At 41.2% G+C, this 20337-nt stretch overlaps 1 long non-coding RNA gene across 4 annotated transcripts in view; it reads left to right on the top strand.

Annotated features, from left to right (window-relative positions):
* The window catches only part of LOC103549867 (uncharacterized), a 95297-nt gene that overhangs the window by 56096 nt on the left and 18864 nt on the right, over positions 1-20337 (top strand). Inside the window, exon 4 of one of the 4 annotated variants that reach the window (XR_011530386.1) lies at positions 7309-7458. The exons of 2 other annotated variants lie outside the window; for them this stretch is intronic. This is a non-coding gene — a long non-coding RNA (uncharacterized lncRNA). Of the gene's footprint in view, positions 1-7308; positions 7459-20337 lie in introns of those variants that run through there. One more of the 4 variants, XR_011530391.1, reaches the window with a different exon arrangement.

Here is a 20337-nt window from a genome sequence, read left to right as displayed (position 1 = left end):
TTCCACCTCCACACTCTTCTCTCTGGGCCTCAGCTCCTTCCTTTGTAAAATGAGGAAGGACAATCTCTAAGGTTCCTCCTTGAGTCTCTAATACAATTTGAAGAATGTGCTTAGCCCTAGAGAAGGACAGTGCACACAGCTAGAATGGAAGAGCCCCATGCTTTGCATCTCCTCAGGTGGCAGGGTTGAGTGTGTTGCTCTGGTCCTCCCCTATATCATTACTCCCTCTCCCCCGAGGTGCCAGAGGAAAGGAGAGGGGAGGAAGGCCACAGAGCTGTAACAGGGTGGCTGGTGGTCAGCCCGATTAGGGGTGAGTCTGCCCCTCCTCCCCTTCCTCTGGGCCCCAGAAAGTCTGTTCTGCAAATGAGCCGTCCTGTCTCTGATCACTTTTCCCCGGGTTGGGTTTCTAGACCTTCACAACACTCAGGTTACTACTTGGTCTGGTTCAGGGTATCACTTTCTGTGACATCCTCTCCATAAAGCCTCTTCGGTACTTTCTCCCCAGAGGTTCTTGACCCATATACTTCAAGAGCACTCGGCTTTCCTTGGCAGAAAATCAGGATAAAGTGAGCTGGTGAAGCAGGAGGATGGCAGAGGACCTCTAAGGGCCTCTCTTTCAACTACTTTTATTTCTACTATTAGAACTCCATGGAACTAGTAAATATGTCGGAACTTATGTAGCCAAGTGGGTGTTGTCTTTCCAAGTGGCCACGTTGAGAGTACTATTGCTTAAAACAAGAGTGTTGCTTTTTTTTCCTCTCCTGGAATTGTTCTGTAGTGCTGGTTTAGGAACCACAAAGAGAGAACCACTCATACTGCATTATTTTCCCATCTTGCTTTTGAGCAGAGACACTATTACTGTATTTACCAGGCTTCAGTCCAGGTAGCTTGATTATTTCCAAAAGTCTAATTCACCCATCACGGTTGAAGATAATAAATACCATCCACAGAGTTCTTTCTATATTCTAGGGGCTGTGCTAAACACACTGCATAAATTTCCTCATTGATAATCCTGTGAAGTAGTACAACTATTTTTTTCCCAGACAAAAATTTCTGCCCTCTTGGAACTTAAATTCTAGTGGAGGAGACAGAAATAAAGAATGATTTACTAGATAAAAAATTTACATAGTATATTAGAATGTGATTGAGGAAAAAAAAACAGGTTAAAGGAGATTGGATGGCTAGGTGAAGGTTGAAATTGTAAAATACGTGGTAGCATTCGTCATTTGAGCAAAGATTTGAAGGAGTAGAGAGAGTGAGCCATGTTATCTGCAGAGAACGATTTCAGGCAGAGGAACAGCCAGTACACAGGCCCTGAGGCAGGAGCATGCCTGGTGTGTTTGAGAAATGACTGGGTACACCTCCAATTTCTAGGGGACTTCTAGACCGTTGTGAAGACTTTGGTTTTACTCTGAGATGAATGGAGGGGAAATTGTAGGATTGTGAGCACATGTGTGACATGACCAGACTTCTATTTGAATAGGATCACAGTTATGGAGAATAACTAAACAGAGGCAAGAGCAGTTGTCTGTTAATATGGGCAAGCATAACCAGGCCTTGTTGTAGATACAGGAGAGAAATATTTGTGGTTCAGACCAGACCATGTGTATGCATCCAGTGGGTGCATTCAAAGTTGCTACCAGGTGTGTTAATTTTTCTTCAAATTGGGTGACGCCTGAGTAAAGAGAATTTGCAGGGCCTGGTCATCTCTCTAACAACAGATTTAGAAGCAGCAGAAGACAACGTGTTTGGCAGAGAAAACAGTCACCAGTATAACTGCTCACCAAGTCTCCAGCGGATCCTTGGAATAGGAGTTCTGTGAGAGGAGACTAGTCTCAGACTAGCCTAAGAAAGATTAAGAGAGGACCTGAAACAGGTTATAAGCCAAAAATTGGGAAGGTGGAGAAAAAATGCAAGATAGGGGGAGCTGGTAAGCCTGTGAAGATTTGATTTCTTTGATTCCATAGGACACTCGTGTCAGTGTTTCCAACAGTAGATGAGGGTCCATGTCAGGCAAAGGGCACAGACAGAGTGTGGCCAGAGACTTGCAGCCAAAGGTCCAGTGCAGTCAGGAAGTGGAGCAGAAGAGGAGTGCTGCTGTTTAGACATGGCACAGGTCTTGGGATCCAAGGTTTGGAGAAACAGGCAAAGTAGAGCTGCCAGCAGTATATCTGGGCTCAGGTCTCTGTCCTCTGTCCTGGTTTTCAGGAGCTTTCCTTTGGGTATGGGGTAGCCATTGGCATGAGGCATGATGGTGTGGAGCTGTAGTAGATAGTGTTATAATTCTATACCAACTTGACCTAAATGCAGAGGTTTGGAAACATTCCTAGGATGAGTTCTGGTTCTTGTTAGCAGCTCAGGAGGTTTTAACTAATAACTAACATGGGGTTTTGGGTTATCTGTCAGTTTCTTTTATGCATGCTCTCTTTCCTGTTAGAATGGAGGAAGGAAAGATCAGATCAGGGGAGCTGTCAGGTTCAGGAATACCAGGCATGGAATCAGGAAGACCCAGAGATCACAGCGCTGCTGGCAGAGCAACAGCCTTCACAGGGCTCATTCCAAAGTTCCCTCTTGGACATGGGGCTGGAAGAAAGAAGGAGGAAAGGAGAAAATAAAATCATGCATTATATTGTCAGATGACAGCAGACTTAGTCACTTTTAGTGAAAACATGATCTGGCTTATTTCATGTAAACTACACACCAAATTTGAATAATGGGAGCAGACATGAAGAAAAAGAAAGGGGGGCGCTGATGATGACTCACAGGGTGAGTCCAACCAATAGTGACCCCAACCAATAGTCCTGGAAAAATGGAGATATTTGGTGTATAGCCAGTGCTGGTAATGGGGGTGATGTGCTGCCTGCCTCCTTAAAGACCCAAGGGAGTGAGCGCAGCCTGCTCTACCTGCACATGCTTCTTCCCTGTGATCTTGATATAGCTCCACCCCTTGGTGTGAGGCTTGGGCACTGGGGAAAACCTCCCTCCTGAGCTCTAGGCCAAAAATGTTTCTTTGGTTCAGAGGGCTTTGGACACCACTTTCTGGTTTTGTTGATTTGAGTTCACCAGGGAGCATCAAAAAACATAATCATGGTCCCAGAATGTTTGAGCTCAAAGGGACTTTGGCAAGCATCCCATTCAAATCTTTTATTATAGTGATGAGAGCCGAGAACCAGACAAGCCCAATAGCTTGTCCAAGGTTCTATAGCTCGCTGGTTCAGAACAGGTACTGGAGCTCCAGTTTAGTATTTTTTAGAACTTATGTTGGTTTTCCTTTCAGCAAATATTTATTGAGCTTGTGTTAGATGCTAGGCGTATTGGTGAACAAGGCAAAGTCCTGGCCCTAACAATCTGGTGGGGAGAAAGTCATTAACCAAATGAACCCATAAATAAAACAGTTACAGATAGTGACAAGAGCCACAGGGGAGGTAAACAGGGGAAAGAGACAGGGAGTGACTGAGGGTTGTGGGGTGACTCTTTTTTAGTGGGAGATCACTGAAATCACTGAAGGTGTAACAAAACTACTCACCTCCCCTGGCTTCCCCAGGTAGAGTAAGGACATCACCAGCTACTCAGCTGGTGGCTCAGCCTCTAAACCTAGGAGTCATCCTTGACGCCTCTCTTAACTCACCTCCCACATCTGTTGCATCAGCAACTCATCTTACACCAGTTGTCTTGAAACTATCCTCTTCTTTCCGCCTCCTCTGCAATCACCACCCCCTAGCCCAATCCACCATCCTCTCTCACTTGGACAGCCACAATGGCCTGATGCTACCCTTTCCCCCTACATTTCATTCTCCACACTGCAGCCAGGCAGATCTTTTAAAACATAAATCAGATCTTGTCACTCACCCCGGTAAACTTACCCCCACCCAGGTGGCAACTCATCATACCTGGAATGAAGTCAAGTTTCTGTCGACTGCTCCTGCCTCATTTTCCTGCTCTCCTCGACTTCTGCTCCAGCCATCTTGACTTTCCTACTATTTCTTGTGAACGTCAAGCTTGTCTAACATAGTTTTTAGAAAATAATAACAAAGGCAGTTCCTTTCTAATGTTTCATTTATCCATACATAACCGGCCATTAAGTAAGGTGACCACATGGTTTGGGCCTGTATTAGCACCCCCTTTTACTCTCAGAGTTGTCCCAGTTTTGGCAATAAATTATGTGATCATCCTGTCATTAAGGATTTGGGGGTAATCTGTACATGGCTTCCTCCCTTCCTCCTTCCCTCTGTCTCTTCCTCAAACACATGGAAAGTAAGCTACCCAGTACCAGACATGTAGTAAGTGCTGGAAGGTGGAAATACCTGAAAATAAATCAGCCTTGGTTATGCCCTCAAGGAACTTTCAAACATCTGCACAAACACTGAAAACTAAAACAAAATTACAATGATGTGACCTAGACATTTTCAGATTTGATGTCTGCTGTTCTATAGACAGAATGGCTGGCTGTTGGCTTAAACATTTTACAGTTTACCCAGATGTTTGGCACCACCTAGACACGGCCTGATTTCCCTCTCCCCACCAGTCGCTCTCAACCCTCCCTCTCTTTCCTCCCTTGTTTGTTCCCATTACTCAAGGTTTGGCAGGTTTCACGCATGCACCATGCCAGAACATCTTCACATGGAACATGATTAAGACCAAGGCCTTGGGTCTTGCCTGCCTTCTGACAATTCACTACATAACATAATTTTCTTGTTCTTTCTCTGTTGCTTCCAGACCCAAGTCAGCCAGGCGGGATCTAAATTAGCTTCTTGATGGCCCTTGTATTCCTGCCAAAAGTGTTTGCGATTGCTTGGCCTGCAAGTTCCATGTATTCCAGCCCCTCAGTGGTGCCCTTGGGGAAGCACGTTGAGGCTTCTGGCCCCTGGAGTGCTGTTTGTCTGCCTGGCTCCCTACCGCAGGGTGAAGCCCACCCTCCACGTGGGAGCCGAGAGAAGCTCCGTGTGTGGTTCTGAGAGAGGTCAGGGGTGGGGGTGAGGATTGGGAAGACTTAACCTAGTCTTTTTGGAGAAGTGCTTTCCAGTGGTCATCTATCCCTCCTCCTGGCTTTGCTGGGTAGAGAGTTGGTGAGCATTTACACGGGATGGCATAAGAGGACTGAAATAAGACTCCTTCCTCAAATGACTCATTATTAGCCTACATTGGTTTCTTAGAACCCCACCTCTAGTTTTATCTTCTATTAATCTTCTTGATAAGGGAAAACCCATTAGCGAGCAAATGCAGCAGATGATAATTAAACTAAGTAACACATCATCTCCCATCACCTCTAGAGACATAGAACTCAAAAGACTGATGCTTTTTTGATGAGAGTGGAGCAAGTTTAAGGGGAATTCAGGATTATTTGGCTCCATTGGGCATGGGGAGTGCCTCTGAGCTGAGACTAGACATTTGGGGATGTGAGGGAGGGTGCTAAAGGAGATGCAGGGGTGCAGATGGAATAGTGGAGGCATTTTAATGACAGACTGCCAAGAGCATGATGATGGTGAACCCTGGTACCCTGTTGACTCTTCTCGTAGCATGGCCGGGAATGGAGTGGTGGTGCTGTGGGCAGGAAAATTCATTCTTCCTTTGTCTCCCAAGAGTCTGAAGTAGGGTGGTGGAGAAGACATTACATTCTATGCTCAGTAGAGATCCCCCAGGCTAAAGAGAGAGAGGGAATCAGGGCAGGGCAGAATGTGCATATGGCCTCAGGATAGTAGGCATGTATAGCGACAAAAAGCCTTTACCAGATAGAGAATTTCCCACATTTTCTCAAGGGCAGCAGGGTTATATTTATACAAAAGTCAGAACTTAAATCCATGCCCTCTTAAGAGACTTTGTAACACAGGGAGACAGATGACTTTCACAATGAACATAGGGGATGTGACTTGATCCTGGCTACAGGAGGTAATTTACTGCAAGGCATTATTGGATCCAGATGTCACATGTCCCGTAGAGGCTGCCTGGATGAGCCTTCCCACCAAAATCTGTACTCTACTAAGGCAGACAAAGGCCTTCTCGAGGAGGGAGTTGGGATTGATAGAGACAGTCACCTACAACAGGCATGGGGACGCCCTGGGCTGTCCACAGAGTAGGATGGTGTGAGTCACGGCCTGCATGAGTGGGAAGGACTTGGCTTTTCCCAGTGAGGGCAGGTAATCTGGTGGAGAGGAAGGAAGGAGTTGTAGGTTCAGCATTTCTTTACTGGAGGAAGGAAACAACCAGGGGATAATAAACCAAATAAATGGAAAACATCTTTCCTAAAACAAGCCCGTATGTCAGCTATAGACAGGGCTCATGAGACAAATTCTTTTGTGAGGATGAAGCTTCACAAGAACACACACATATATTGTTCATACACAAGGATTTTTCAATGCCTGTATATGTACATATGTCCGCACATATACACCCTTATACATAGAAATAAATACACAACCCCATATTATATATATACATGAATGTATACCCAGATATATACATATAAACATGCATATGCAGACACACATAATATTGGCATTGATTTGATGCATATATATGTATATGTATATACTCACATATGTAATATGGAAGTGCACACATGATAAGCCAAGTCTCAATTATCTACCATTATCCACTCTTTTCTCCAGCATGTTTTTTATCTGAGAATGGTTTCTTTCTCTTCTTAAGTATAATACTGCAATCATCACTTGATCCATGGTTATGAAATGCAATTATGTTATAATTGCCATTCCCTGAACCCAAATGCTAAAGATTGATTAACTGCAATAGAAAAGAATAAAAAAATCCTTAACCCAAATGCCAACTTGTATTATTTATTCCAAAGTCAGATAAAAATTGAGTCTGTAGAAATGAGCCATTTTAATTTATTTGCTTCTTGATTATTGGAACTGAATGTTTGTGTCCACTCAAAATTCATATGTTGAAATCTTTACCCTCAATGTGATGGTGCTAGGTGGTGGTGCCTTTGGTAGGTGATTAGGTCATTGGGTGGAGCCCTCATGAATGCAATTAGTGCCCTTATAAAAGGGAACTCAGAGAGCTTCCCTGCCCCTTAGGCCATGTGAGGACACAGTGAGGAGACAGCTGTCTATGAATCAGGAGGCAGGCCCTCACCAGACATCGAATCTGCCAGGGCCTTGATCTTGGACTTCCCAGCCTCCAGAACTGTGAGAAATAAATTTCTGTTGTTTATAAGCCACGCAGTCTATGGTGTTCTATTATAGCAGCCTGAATGAACTGAGATAGCACTGATACTTGTAAGTTTGGCTGGGTTTCATTGGTGATCTAAAAATGTCTTTATTTCCTTTTTGTTTTTTCTTTCTGGCATAGATGAACTGACTTGTGCAAGTGGAGATCATCTTCAACATGACAGGCAGAGCCAGGTGTGGGGCATGGCTCGTAATCCTCATACCTGCTTTTGTTGTGTGTGTACACATACACCACCCCCCGTGCCCCCCACCATATACTTGTGTTTAAATGTCCGGCCTTTATCCTTGAAAACCTCTAATAAAATTGAGGATGACTTTGTCCTGCTGAGTTTTTCAAGCCTCTGGTGACAGAGTGCTATCTTCAGCGATGGACGTGATTCTTACAAAGTCCATGAGCTTGGGGCTGGTGCTTGGCGCTGGTACTTCATTTTTAATGCCAAAAAAGGCCTCCTCTTGGGGTGTGTATTCAATTCCTCCAGGCTCTTGAGGACATAACAAGTGGAAACTCTCTGATGCAACTTCTAGAAAGAAATCTGTATTTAAGACAGTGTCTCAGGCCTCCTGAAACCAACGAACAATTCAAACTTAGGAGAACTAAGCTCCTAGGGTGTGGAGTTTTCCTGGTAATTGAATGTTCGGAAAAGAAACCATTTTCGTCTCAACCATTTGGTTGGAAAGCTTGCTCAAATGTGTTAATACCCTTCCTGTAAATTCCGTGACCATGGTTGGGTCTTTTTTTCATTATTGAGGATTCTACAAAGAGACTAAGGCATTTGATAAACAGGAGATGAAGCTGTAGAAGAAAATTCAGGAGGTTCTTCCTGCAACCGGGACTTTTTCCTTTCCTCCTAAATTCCTGACATCCATTTGTTTTCTTGTTATTGTGATGATGGGTATAATGACTCTGGAGACTTCTACCACGATCACTGCCACTTACCTCTTCCTGAGCCCTTTCTTTGTGTGCAGCACGGTGCTGCGATCTTTTACGTGCAGCTGCCCACGAGGCCGCATAACTGCCCATTTTCCAGAAACTGAAACTCAGGGAGCTCCAGTAACTTGCTCAAGGTCTTGCAGCTGGAAGGCTGGGGAGAGGGATTCAATCCAGGTCTGGCATCTAAATATGTTCTCTCAATCACTATGGCTTTCGCTTCTCTTCTTAAAAGCGAACAAACTGAGGTTTTGGCAAGTTAGGTTAAAAGTTGCTTTATTTGTGTGTGTGTGTATTTCTTTTTAGATTCAGTAAGTGTATAAACACCAAGTATTTTACCGAACTCTTTTTTTGCCACATTGCACAGTTAAAATACTTGAATGGGCTATTGTTTTTATAGCCCCCCAGCAAAATTTCTTGTTCTCTTAGAGATCTCTTCAGTTTTACGTTTTTTTTTTTTTGCTGTTCCCTTTCCTGTAACCTGAAATTTTTTGAGTCAGCGACTTTTGCAATATCTATACAGATAGTCTTTTTGGTTAAGGGTGAATTTTGGCAACTTAAGGATTACTAAGCAGATATTTAAAGTTTCCGTCAATTTCTTTGGCAATAGCAGGAGAATTTAAAAACTAGAGTTTCCCTCTCTCAGTGGCCACTTTCTATAGGAAACCTAAACCCTGGAGAGCCTTGCCAAGAATAAATGCAGAGAAGGTATTGCTTGCAGACCATTGTCCTTGAGCTCAGACAGCCTCCTCCTGTCTCCTGGCCCCAGGGTATAAATAGAGAGAGACTCAGAGGAGACTGGCAGAGATCTTGCTGACAGCCCTTCCAAACTTCCAGAAAAGATGACTCGCTGCCTATAGGAAAGTTTGTCTCATGGTCGGGCAGCTCCCCTGTCTCCTGTAGACTAAGAATCCTTTTCAGGCCAGTGGCTTCTCTGAATTCCCCTGGTATTTTTGTGTCTGTCCATTCATCTGTTCTCTTAGGAAGCATTTATTAGGTACTGGCAATGAGAAAATGAACAAGGTCTAGTTCTTACCCCTGGGAGCTCCCAGTTTACTTGGGGAGACAGACACATAACTAGATGACAAGATGGCAATATGTCCTTGGAGAGTATGGATGAAGGCCTTGGGAACAAAGGAGAAGGAGCCATTGATTCTACCTGGGGGAGTCCAGGGAGGCCTCACAGAGGAGGTGACATTTGAGTTGAGTCCTGAGGGATAAGGAGGAGCTTATTAGGCAGAGGGACCCTGTGAGCACAGGCAAGAGACCAGCTTTGCTAAACTGGCTATTATATTTGGAAAAGGGTGACCTGTGAATGTAACTGATTCATCCCACCATCCATTTCCATGAAATTGTTCTTGGGTAAGAAAAGAGGTAACAAAAACAGAGAACCCCCTGCCTAGTTTGGCAGCAGCGCCCTGCTCTCTTGTTGAAAGCATTGAATTTATTTGCTTCCCCCATCTGGCCTTCCAATCTGAAGTCCTGAACGTTTCTGCTCCTCTTCTTTTTCTATCTACATTTTTTTTTGGCAACTGTTTTGAGGGATTTAAAAGACAAAACTTCCATTCCATTTACTGCGGCCACTGGCAGTTCAGCATTTCTTCCTCTCCAGCCTCCCCCGGAGATACACTTGGAGACGGGAGATGGGCCGGAAGTGTGTACAGTGCGATAAGTGGAGGCTGAGATCGCCTGCCCCGAGCCAGTTCTGACTCCTTTAGTGGTTGTGTCCCTCTAGGGACATCAGGCCCTGCATCCTGTGGGGGCTTGCCCTTGGCTGGGCTCTGCTCTCTAGTGAAGATTTTCCTCATCCTCCTTGGGAACAGTCATTTTATGGGCCTTGCCATGCTGCTGTGTTCTATCTGTTCCTTTGGGTCCCAATTTGGTGTCTATTGCGAGTGGGGGAGTGTGTGCATGGAGTGGAGGGAGGATAGGATTCTTCTGGATTGGGGGAGGAAGGACAAGGGGGAGACTGTGTAGACTTCCACTATAACGAGAGTTTGGTGCAACTGACCATTAATTGTCAGTGCTCATGGAAGGGACCCCCCACAGTTAATAACTCAAAAGGTCAGGCGGTTAAATATTGTTTGATTTTAGAATACATTTATTAATTGACCTTTTGTTGCTTTATTGTTTGGTCATGAACCATGTGAAAGTTCAGGGTTTTGAAGAGTGGTGGGTTCTCATTAATTCTGCTGCATCCTTGTGAGACAATAAAACCAGGAAACTAAACTCAGCTGTGGGCATTGGAAAAGGCTAGAGTTGTGCATCAACCTGACTCTCCATCCCAGACACATTGCTTGATTTTGGGCAAATCTTTAGTCCAGCCTTGTTATGCTCAGGCATTCCTCATCCACATGTTTTTACCAGTTCTTTGATTAGTTGCAAGCAACAACAGCCATGGCTGCCATTCTTATGAAAACATGCCCTCACACCATATAGGTGGCTTCCTTGCTAGGTGCCAAAGTGAAACTCCTGTGATACAGCTCCCCTATCTGAACAGACACAGAATGTCAGGGGGACGAGCAAACCCAGAGCCCATTTGTGCTAAACCTCTGGAGTCCACACTGTTCAATAGCTTTTCCAAGGACATATGCTAAGTGGCAGAAATGGGACCAGAACTCGAGACTTGCCAATTGCCAGCCCTTTTCCACCTCACTGAGCCGCTTCTTTGTGTGTATGAGTGTTCTTTTAACAACCACGAAGTAATCAGGTTGATTCTAACTAACCACTCATTGTGGAACTTCTAGCGCGGTCGTTCGCAGCCCTGGCTACAAATTAGAATCAGCTGGGGACCATTTAAAAAATACCCACACCCGGGTGTCACTGACCAATTCGACCTAATTCTCTGAGTGTGCCCCACTAACAAATTTCCCCAGCTGATTCTAAAACGGCAGAGAGGCTTAAGACCCCCTGTTCTAGAGCAGAGAAGGAAAGAAAGCTTTTCTTAAGAATCTTTAATTTGCTGACTGGACTACGGTTTGCTAACACAAACCTAATGTCATACACTGCCGTGAGAAAATAGTTTTCTCCAGGAGCAGGTTAAAGCCTAGAGCAATTTTTTTTTCTCATTCCAAATTTGCAAGTGATCCAGCATTCCCTAACTGATTCGGACAGGGAATCTGGGCTTGGACACCGGAAACAAATATTGAGGATGGAGTTTTCCTTCCCTTCGAAAATGAGTTGGAGGGCCATCAGTAGGACCAGGGACCACATCCTCCCCTGTCCCGCGCTACCCCCCCCCCCCATTGAAATTTGAGAGTAAACTTGTTTTATATTAGAGAGAATTAATGTCAGATCTTGGATCAGTTTGTTACAACAATAAGGCAGCTGTTTGTAATACAAATGCCTCAGGCTTTCTCACAACCCGTTTTTTCAAAATCTCTGCAAAGGTGTTTAATGGATAACCTCCCAAAGCCATCCTCTCCTCATGTAAAATTGTGTCTGCTGCCCCTCTTTCTCTCTCTGCTGAGGAGAGTGCGGGGGCTTGGGGAAGAGGTTACTGCAGTGGTGTGCTGGAGCGTGCTGCTCTTCCTGGTGTGGGAGAGCCAATTGTACTCACTTCCCCTCTCCGCAGTCACTGACTTCACATTGGTAGCTTGAAATTGGCCACCATGGGAGTATTTACACCATGGAAATGGGCAAATGTGACACATTAGGGAATGTTTTCCCCCTGGAGAACAGATAATTAAACAATCACCAGCATACCACTGGGCACAGGTATTCTCTGGACAGTTCCCAAGGAGAAGATGTGAGTGGCATCATTGGGGATTATATTTTAATTTGGAGATTTTCTTTGAAGAATTATCATTCTCCAAAGAACATTCTGGATCCTGTGGTATTAATATCACATTCTCATAAGGCATCTCAAAGTCATCTCAAACGTCTCATGCCTAAAATTAAACATCCAGATTTCTATCTCTCACCACCTCAAATAATTTCCGTCCATAGTATTTCCCAGCTCAGTAAATGGAAGCTCCAACATTTCACTTATTTAAGTGAAAAATTTGGGAGTCATCTTCGACTGCTGTCTTTCTCTCATGCTCTCCATACTGTACATTAGCAAATCCTATTGACTTTATCTTCAAAACAGCCAATTCTTATCAGCTCCACCTGGTCCAAGCCACCATCATTCCTCATGTGGGGTATTGCAATGGCCTCCTAACTGTTCTCTCTGCTCAGAGGGAGACCTTTGTCCCTCGAAGTCTATTTGCCACACACAGCAATGAAAGTAATCTTTTAAACACATATGTCAGATCACGCCATTCCAAAGTTCAAAATGCTCTGGTGATTTCTCATCTCAATGAGAATAAAAGCAAGGCTTTGCCAGACCTTGATGATCTTTCTGACTTCATCTCCTTCCATTCTCACCCTTGGTCATTGTCTCTCTCAAGCACACTAATTTCCTTGCAGTTGTTTGAATACTAAATAGGTCACGATGTTTCCCTCGCAGGGACTTTGCACATGCTGTTGCTTCCACCTGGAACCCCCTTCTTTGAATATCCAATGGCTCACTCCCTTACCATATATCTTTTAGAGCTCTGCCCAATTGTCATCTCGTTCAGAGGGGCCTTGCCTGATTATATATCAAATAGAACATCATGCCCAACTCTGACAGCTTCTTTACTTTTCGCCATCGCAGTTATTTCTACCTGACATATATCTGTGTATTATTTTGCTTTTGGCCCCTCCTAGAAACTAAGCTCCAAGTAAGCAGGGCTTTGTCTGTATTGTTTGCTGCTATATCCTCAGTGCCTAGAAGTGTGCTTGGCATCTAGCAGGCAACAAATATATTTTTTAAAATTTGTTTTATCGAGGTCACATTGGTTTATAACATTATATAAATTTCAGGTGTACATCTTTACGACTTCTGTAAAGACTGCATTGTGTTCATTACTACCAAGAGTCTAGTTTCCACCTGTCACCATACATATGTGCCCCTTTACCCTTTTTGCCCTCCCACCACCCCCTTCTCCTCTGGTAACCACTACTCTTTTCTCTATATCTATGTGTTTGTTTATCTTCCACGTATAAGTGAAGTCATATGGTAGTTGTAATTGTCTTTCTCTATCTGACTTATTTCGCTTAGCATAATACCCTCAAGATCCATCTATGTTGTCAAAAATGGCATGATTTCATCTTTTTTTAATGGCTGAGTAGTATTCCTTTGTGTGTACATATACCATACCTTCTTTATCCATTCATCCATTGATGGGCACTTAGGTTGCTTCCAAGTCTTGGCTATTGTGAATAATGCTGCCATTGACATAGGGGTGCATGTATCTTTTCGAATTAGTGTTTTCATGTTCTTTGGATAAATAACCAGAAATGGAATAGCTGGATCATATAGTATTTCTATTTTTACTTTTTTGAGAAATCTCCATACTGTTTTCCATAGTTCCTGCAGCAATTTACATTCCCACCAGCAGTATATGAGCATTCCTTTTTCTCCACAGCCTCTCCAAGAATTGTTATTTCTAGTCTTTTTAATAATAGCCATTCTGACTGCTGTGAGTTGATATCTCATTGTAGTTTTGATTTGCATTTCCCTAATAATTAGTGATGTTGAACATCTTTTCATGTGCCTGTTGGCCATCTGTATCTCTCCTTTGGAAAAATGTTTGTTCATATGCTCTGCCCATTTTTTGATCAGGTTGTTTGTTTTTTTTGTTGTTGAGTTATATGAGTTCTTTACGTATTTTGAATATTAACCCCTTATTGAATATATGATTTGCAAATATTTCCTCCTAGCAGGCAATAAATATCTATGGAATGAATGAGTAACTGTGTGAGAGAGTATATGCACAGTGAATGTGGGTGTATATATCAAACTATATGAAATTGTCATTATTTGACAACAATCATTTTAATTCAACTCTTCATTTTACAGATGAGATCCTTAAGACCATGAAAGGGCAGATGACTTGCTCCAGGGGCAGTTAGTGATGGGAACATGTTTCCTTCTCATAAGCAAAATGTTTTTGAAAGCAGAATACCCAGATACTATCAGTTAGCAGTGCGTGGGATACTGGTCATTCCCACGTGTTACGGTTTTTGCCTTTGTCTCTAAGCAGGCTAGGAGAAAAGCTTTCAAAGAGACTTTCATCTGCTTTGGCCAGGATAATGCTTTCCAGAACTCTCTTAGAGAAGGCTCAGAGCTGCTCTTGCACCACTGTCAACAGGGAGTTCTTCCACACCGGCTGAGTCAGGGCCAGGAAGTACCTCGAACTTACTGCTTTGGGACTTTGGTAAGAAAGCTTGCAGCTGGGTGCCTTCAGGAATCAGCAATAAAGTCTAGACTTAACTACAGGTCTTGAGCTAAGACCACTTAGAGCATGGCTGGAGCTACAAGGCTTTTTAATGCAGAAGTCTCAGCTCTGCAAGCTTTTCACTCCTTATCTGTGCCAAGACCCCTTCTTGGGAGTCATGTCCCAGGGTGGGGACATGGGGAGGATCTCAGAGGCTCTCCCTATGAAAAAATGCGAAATAGGAATGTTTTGATTTCTTTGGGGTGTTCACTGTATAGTGAATTTGACTAGTTTCTTCTGAAGTTTCCCAAAGAATAATGTTTGATGTGAATTTATTGCTTAATAAATTTTACTAGAAGGGAATGGAGCTGGTGAGGAGACATTTGGATTGATTTTCAAACAAATCAGGATTTGAGAACAATTTGGGATGAGGACTCTCAAGCTGATGCTGAACAAACAGTAGGAGTCCCTTTCAACAAAGCTTGCAGTTCTTTTTGTGTGAATTGTTTCTCTGAATTATCTAAGGAGGCATTTGGCTTCACCTGCAAAGTTCTTTGCCCTTGGAGTAAAATTTAGCTACAGACTTGCATCCTTAGATTTGGGTATGTAGAGGAGGAAGAAATTTTTCTCTACCCTTCCAGCTTCTTCTGGCTGGTCTAAGAATTAAACTGACATGAGACAGGTTAATAGGAGAAAATCAAATTTAATTTCATGTGTATAGGAACCCCACATACACAAGAGAATCAGAGACCCTACACACATGAGAAGTTTAGAGTCCTCACATACATGAGAGGTTCAGAGACAGAAAGGTAAAATGAGGTATTTATGCCATCTTGAGCCAAGGAATGGGATAGGGGCCTGGGGCATGAGAAGGGAGGAGGGTAATTCACAGAATGATAAGAAGAGGAGATAATCAGTACTTAAATGTTTGTCCTGCCGTATAGGTAGGTCACAAAAATTTATTTCTGGTAATATGTTTTATTATGGGCAAGGCCCCCAATTTAAATTCTTTAAGGGAGAGGTAAAAATTTCTCTTGAGCCCACAGGTTTTTTTATGCTTTTAGCTCAAAATATTCCACGTGCTAAATGGCACATCTTGGGGAGGCCTGTTCTGACCCCTTCAATCCTGCCTTTGAAACTTCATGATAAGTTTCACATTCCACAAGTTGGGTTAGTAGATTGCTCCATCTCGTTGAACCAGTCTCTTAGTTCTGAGACAGGTCAGTTCAGTCAAACAGTTGTATCTCATTTCAGGAGGTGGTGGTACAGGTAGGCTCCCAAAATTAGGCGTATGGCGCAAACAATCAGGTATTTAATGAGTTGCATTTTTATGGAAACAAAAAACCGACAATGGTTAATGATTGGAGTAACCATGATCCCAGTTTCTGAGTTCTGAGGGTAGCCAGTTGGGAAGATTTCTAGATGTTTGGCTTGAAGCATTTTCATATCAAGTGAGGGCCAGCAGTAGCAATCTGATAGACTTTCCTAGTTCACAGTTTGGATGTCTCTGATGATTTCTTTGAGTGGTATAAAGATGGTCCATACATAAGCTATTGTGGTGATTTCTCTGAAATTTATATCAAATTTCAGCTTCAGTTTGTAGGGCTTCAGGAAAAGGGCAGTTTTAATTCTCAATGAGTCCAAATCAAAGGTGGGAGAGAACTGGATACATTAATTTGGAAGATTGTAGCCAAATATTGGAGGAAGCTAGAAGAATTCAGGGTCTGGGTCAGCTTACAGGTAATAAACAAAACCTTAAAAGACAATGAGCAGCTAGACTTTAATATCCACAGAAGTGTATTATAGTCTTATTGAAACATAATTTTCCTCTCTAAAATCACCTCCATTTTTATCAAAGATAATCACTATAAAACTAATTTGTTTGTAAAATAAGTCTAGTTTCAAGAAACTTGGCTTGTTATTTTCTTAAGTTTAGCAAGAATAGCAATTGACCATATAGGCTTTTTAAAATCTGCTTTGCTGAAAGCTTTCATAAGGAATCTCCAATTGAACTTTTAAAGGTCCCTCTAGGCCAGGAAACCAAGCTGAGGACCTGCCATCAGACCCACCTGCAATACACATAGATTTAAGTGAATTTCTTTCTTTTCAAGATTCTCAAAATATCCTGAGGTTCCTGCACCTGCCAGGAAGTGACCTTTATCACTCATCTGGTAAGGCTGCTGGGATCCCTATAAGCAAGGTACCAGGCCAATATTTCTGAGGGGCTTTATTGGCTTCATAGTCAATCTTAGTTTCTTAAAGCTGTCTGGTCATATTTGACCCTATGCAGGTTCTCTCTCAAATATGACATCCCAGTAAAAGCCTTGGTAATATAAGTAGTTTCCAATTGTGTCCTGTTACAAGGAGAATAGATTCTAATTGAACTTATCCAAATAACTATATTTCCATGGAAATAAGAATACTCACTAAATTTCTGAATTCTGGAGGGATCAGGCAGGGAGAAAAAGATAAATGTTCAATTCTGTTTACAAAGATATAATTTACCATTTGCTATAGTCATAGTTAGCTTAGTAGAAAAAAATCCTTTATCTGGAAAAGAAAAGATAAAAACCAGTAATATTTCAGACAAAGAGTCATAAAAATGTATCAGTTTATTCAGTCCTATGTAATTAGCCTTTGTTCTGTTGAGTCCAGTTTTTCCACTAGTTCTGTTGACCTTGCCTGATGATTGAGGATGACAGGGACAATGATAATTTCAAGAAGTTTGCAAGGCTTTCATTAAGGCTTGTATGATCTACCCAGTGAAGTGGGTGCCTTGATTGCTGGAGATTATGGAAGGTATACCCCAAGTATGAAACACACTAATGGTTTTTTTTTTGCCATTGTGAAAGCATTAGCCTTGTAGCAAGGGAAGGCTTCAACCAATCCAGAAAACATACATCCAATAACAAGAACATATTGATAACCCATACTAAGTAGCAGTTGAATGAAATTTAGCTGCAGGTGCTCCAGGAATCCAGAAGGAGGAGGTCTGAGGTCTCTAGGGACAAAAATAATTCTTCTTGTGGTGGGTGAAGGAATAAAAAAAACTGAAAAATGAGGTTTGCCAGGGAGCTGGGAAGAACCAAGTGACTGTCTTGGGTTTCCCATAACCCTGACTGTTTGTTTAATTTATAGCCATTTTTTACCCACTTTAATTTCTCTGACTCAAGAGCAGACTGTTATCATACTACAATGATATCAGGATGGGAAAAGTCTGCCATAGGGGGGATAAATCTTTGCAGAAGCAGAATGGACTTGATCTACATGTGTCATCATCTTTATAGATTATGTTGTTGCCCTTGCATGAAAGCCAGCTAGGGTGTTCTCCTGATACTCAGATTCAGTTCTTTTAGTGTGAGCCTCAATTTTGATGACAGATAACATTTTCTACCAGGACACATCAGATTTCCAGGAATTCCACACAATTTCTGGAACACTTATAACATGCCTAACAGATACAACATAAAGAAAGCTTAAATGTTACTTCTTATTTGACAATGCTTCCCATGTAATTTAACATATTAAATAAGCCTAATTAGTTTAATATCCCTCTTTTTATAAGTAGAGAGGAGAAATCCTTTGAGATGTTTTTGGGATCCTCTGAAAAAATCTAAAGTTAGCTAGAGGTCAAAAAGACTTCACTTAGAATTTGATTTGGGAAGATTGTCAAAATATCAAAAATTCATCATATTGTAGGGCACTGTGAAACAATGCTTAGTTATCTATTTAACTATGGTGACAATTAAAGACTTTTAGGCAAATACAGAAAGTTAAAATAGTTGTAAGAAAAACCTTAGCTCTTGTAATTAAAGACTTGATAAAAACAACACAGGAAATTATTTTAATAAAACATAAAATATCTGCCTTTTAACCAGACTACTCAAAGGTGAAGAAAAGTCTTTCATAATCTCTCTATCAAGAGTAGACTAAAAGCCCAAGAAAACCTTGTTCTTTTAACAGAGAGAAAACCAAATTCTAATTTTGCAACAGCTTACTTTTGATATTAAAGCTCAGTTACTTAATTGAATTAATTCCAATCTTAACCAGCTTGGCTATGCATAAAACTCTTTTCTCAGGGTTTATTTTCCATAAACCTTCTATAACATTACTTTTTACATTCAAATTTTGTCCTATGCTTCTCTCCTCTATTTTAATAGAAGCACACATTTTATACTAAGATGATTAATTTTAATAGTTTTAATCACATATATTAAGTAGAATTTCTCACCCTAAGAGACCTTAATTTCTAGTAAAAACTAAGAAGTGAGCCATTGTGAACTGTCTGCCACACCAGCATTTTTTAGTTTGGCAAATTTATAAGTTCATTTCATAATTTCTAGAAACATATGCTTCTTCATAGTACAGTCTCTCAATAAAGCACAAGACATATTTACTAACAGACTTAAATTTGTCTTCTAGTTTCTCTATAATAAGAGGTCAAAAGTAGGTAAACTTAAATTTGTTTTGCAATTAATGTTTCAGTATTTTACCCTATCTGGAAATGATCTAGGCATTCAATGAATTCTCATCATTTAACTTAGTAAAACTCTAAGGTTTCAAGTTACCAAAAAGATTTGCAAGATATTTTTAAGTACACATTCCATAAAATATAATTATTGCACCAAAAAATTCTTATTTCATTAGCGTCTATATAATTTATTTATTCTTAACAATCATACTTAGATTATTCATGAAAATATCATGAGACATTAAAGTAGTTAGCTGTCATTTTAATATTTGCTGACAAATTTTGTAACAGACATAACATGAAGTTATTTCACTCAGTACCCAGGTAGAAAACATGTTACATGTCTGTATTATATCTGATGCTGATAACTCTGAAGACATGCCTATTTTAATTAAACCAACAACCATAAACAAGCTTTTATTTACCAAAGATTATTTTATATCATGTTAATTGAAAAACATTTGGGTTAGTTTTTATTACATTTAGAAATAATTTACATAAGCTCTTACCTTAAGCCAATTAAATAGAGCTCTTTTAGAAATTAATTTTGCTGATACAATTAGGAGGTAGAAAAATATCACATATATATAACATACACAGATACATAGGCATAAGTAGAGCTCTTAAGTAGCTTTCAGTTTAAAATTTTAGCCATGAGGTGAGTATGATAATGCAAATATCACTAGTTTATAAAAGAACAATTGGATCAAAACTGTGTTTCTGGAGATGGGACAAATTAACTATACTTGCTTAGATGGCTAATGCTTTTTTCTACTAAAATTTGTGGAGAAGGCACTTAAGATGCTAGACTTTGGACAAGGGTGCTTCTACAGCCGTTTACCTCTTTTTTCATTTTTTGTGTTCTTCAGTCTTAGGAATTGGTGATGGTCTAGATAAGAGTTCTCAAAGAAGTTACAAGCCTTTTGAGATGAATGGGGGGAGATTTTGGGATTGGTGAAGGGAAATGAGTGGAATCTGAATTGCCTGTAGAGTTGCATTTTCAGTTTTTCAAAGATTTGAAAGGTAAAGACAATTACTCTTAATTCCTCAGAAATTGGGTTGTAACTTAAGTGACATCATAGGTTGATCTATGTGTTCAACTACATTATCCCAAATTTGCTTCTTTGCCTCTGGGTACATAGTTTTATTTTAACTTAGGGAATAAGTTCTATAAAAAATTCCTATCAGGTTCTGAATATCAGCTTCCAATTTTTGACCATAGAGCTACAAAAAAAAAATTCTTTTAAATATCTTGCCAATTTTCAGTAGAACAAACAGTAAATATTTCTGGAAGTATTAAAGAACTCCATGGGCCCAAGAGGCATCCTCAAAGGTTACTACGTTCCCAAGATCTAAAGTCACTACCAAAGATAGCCAAAAGAAAGAACCAATAGCTTGCATGTCCCAGGCAGGCAGAAAGCCAAGCCGAACCCTTAAGACATGAAACAAGATAAGCAAGAAGGCAATAGCTATCCCTGGGAGAGAAAGGATCAATAACCAATGGGT

The sequence above is a fragment of the Equus przewalskii genome, chromosome 20 (assembly GCF_037783145.1).
Source record: "Equus przewalskii isolate Varuska chromosome 20, EquPr2, whole genome shotgun sequence".
Classification (NCBI taxonomy): Eukaryota; Metazoa; Chordata; class Mammalia; order Perissodactyla; family Equidae; genus Equus; species Equus przewalskii.
This window is presented reverse-complemented; position numbering and strand designations above follow the sequence as displayed.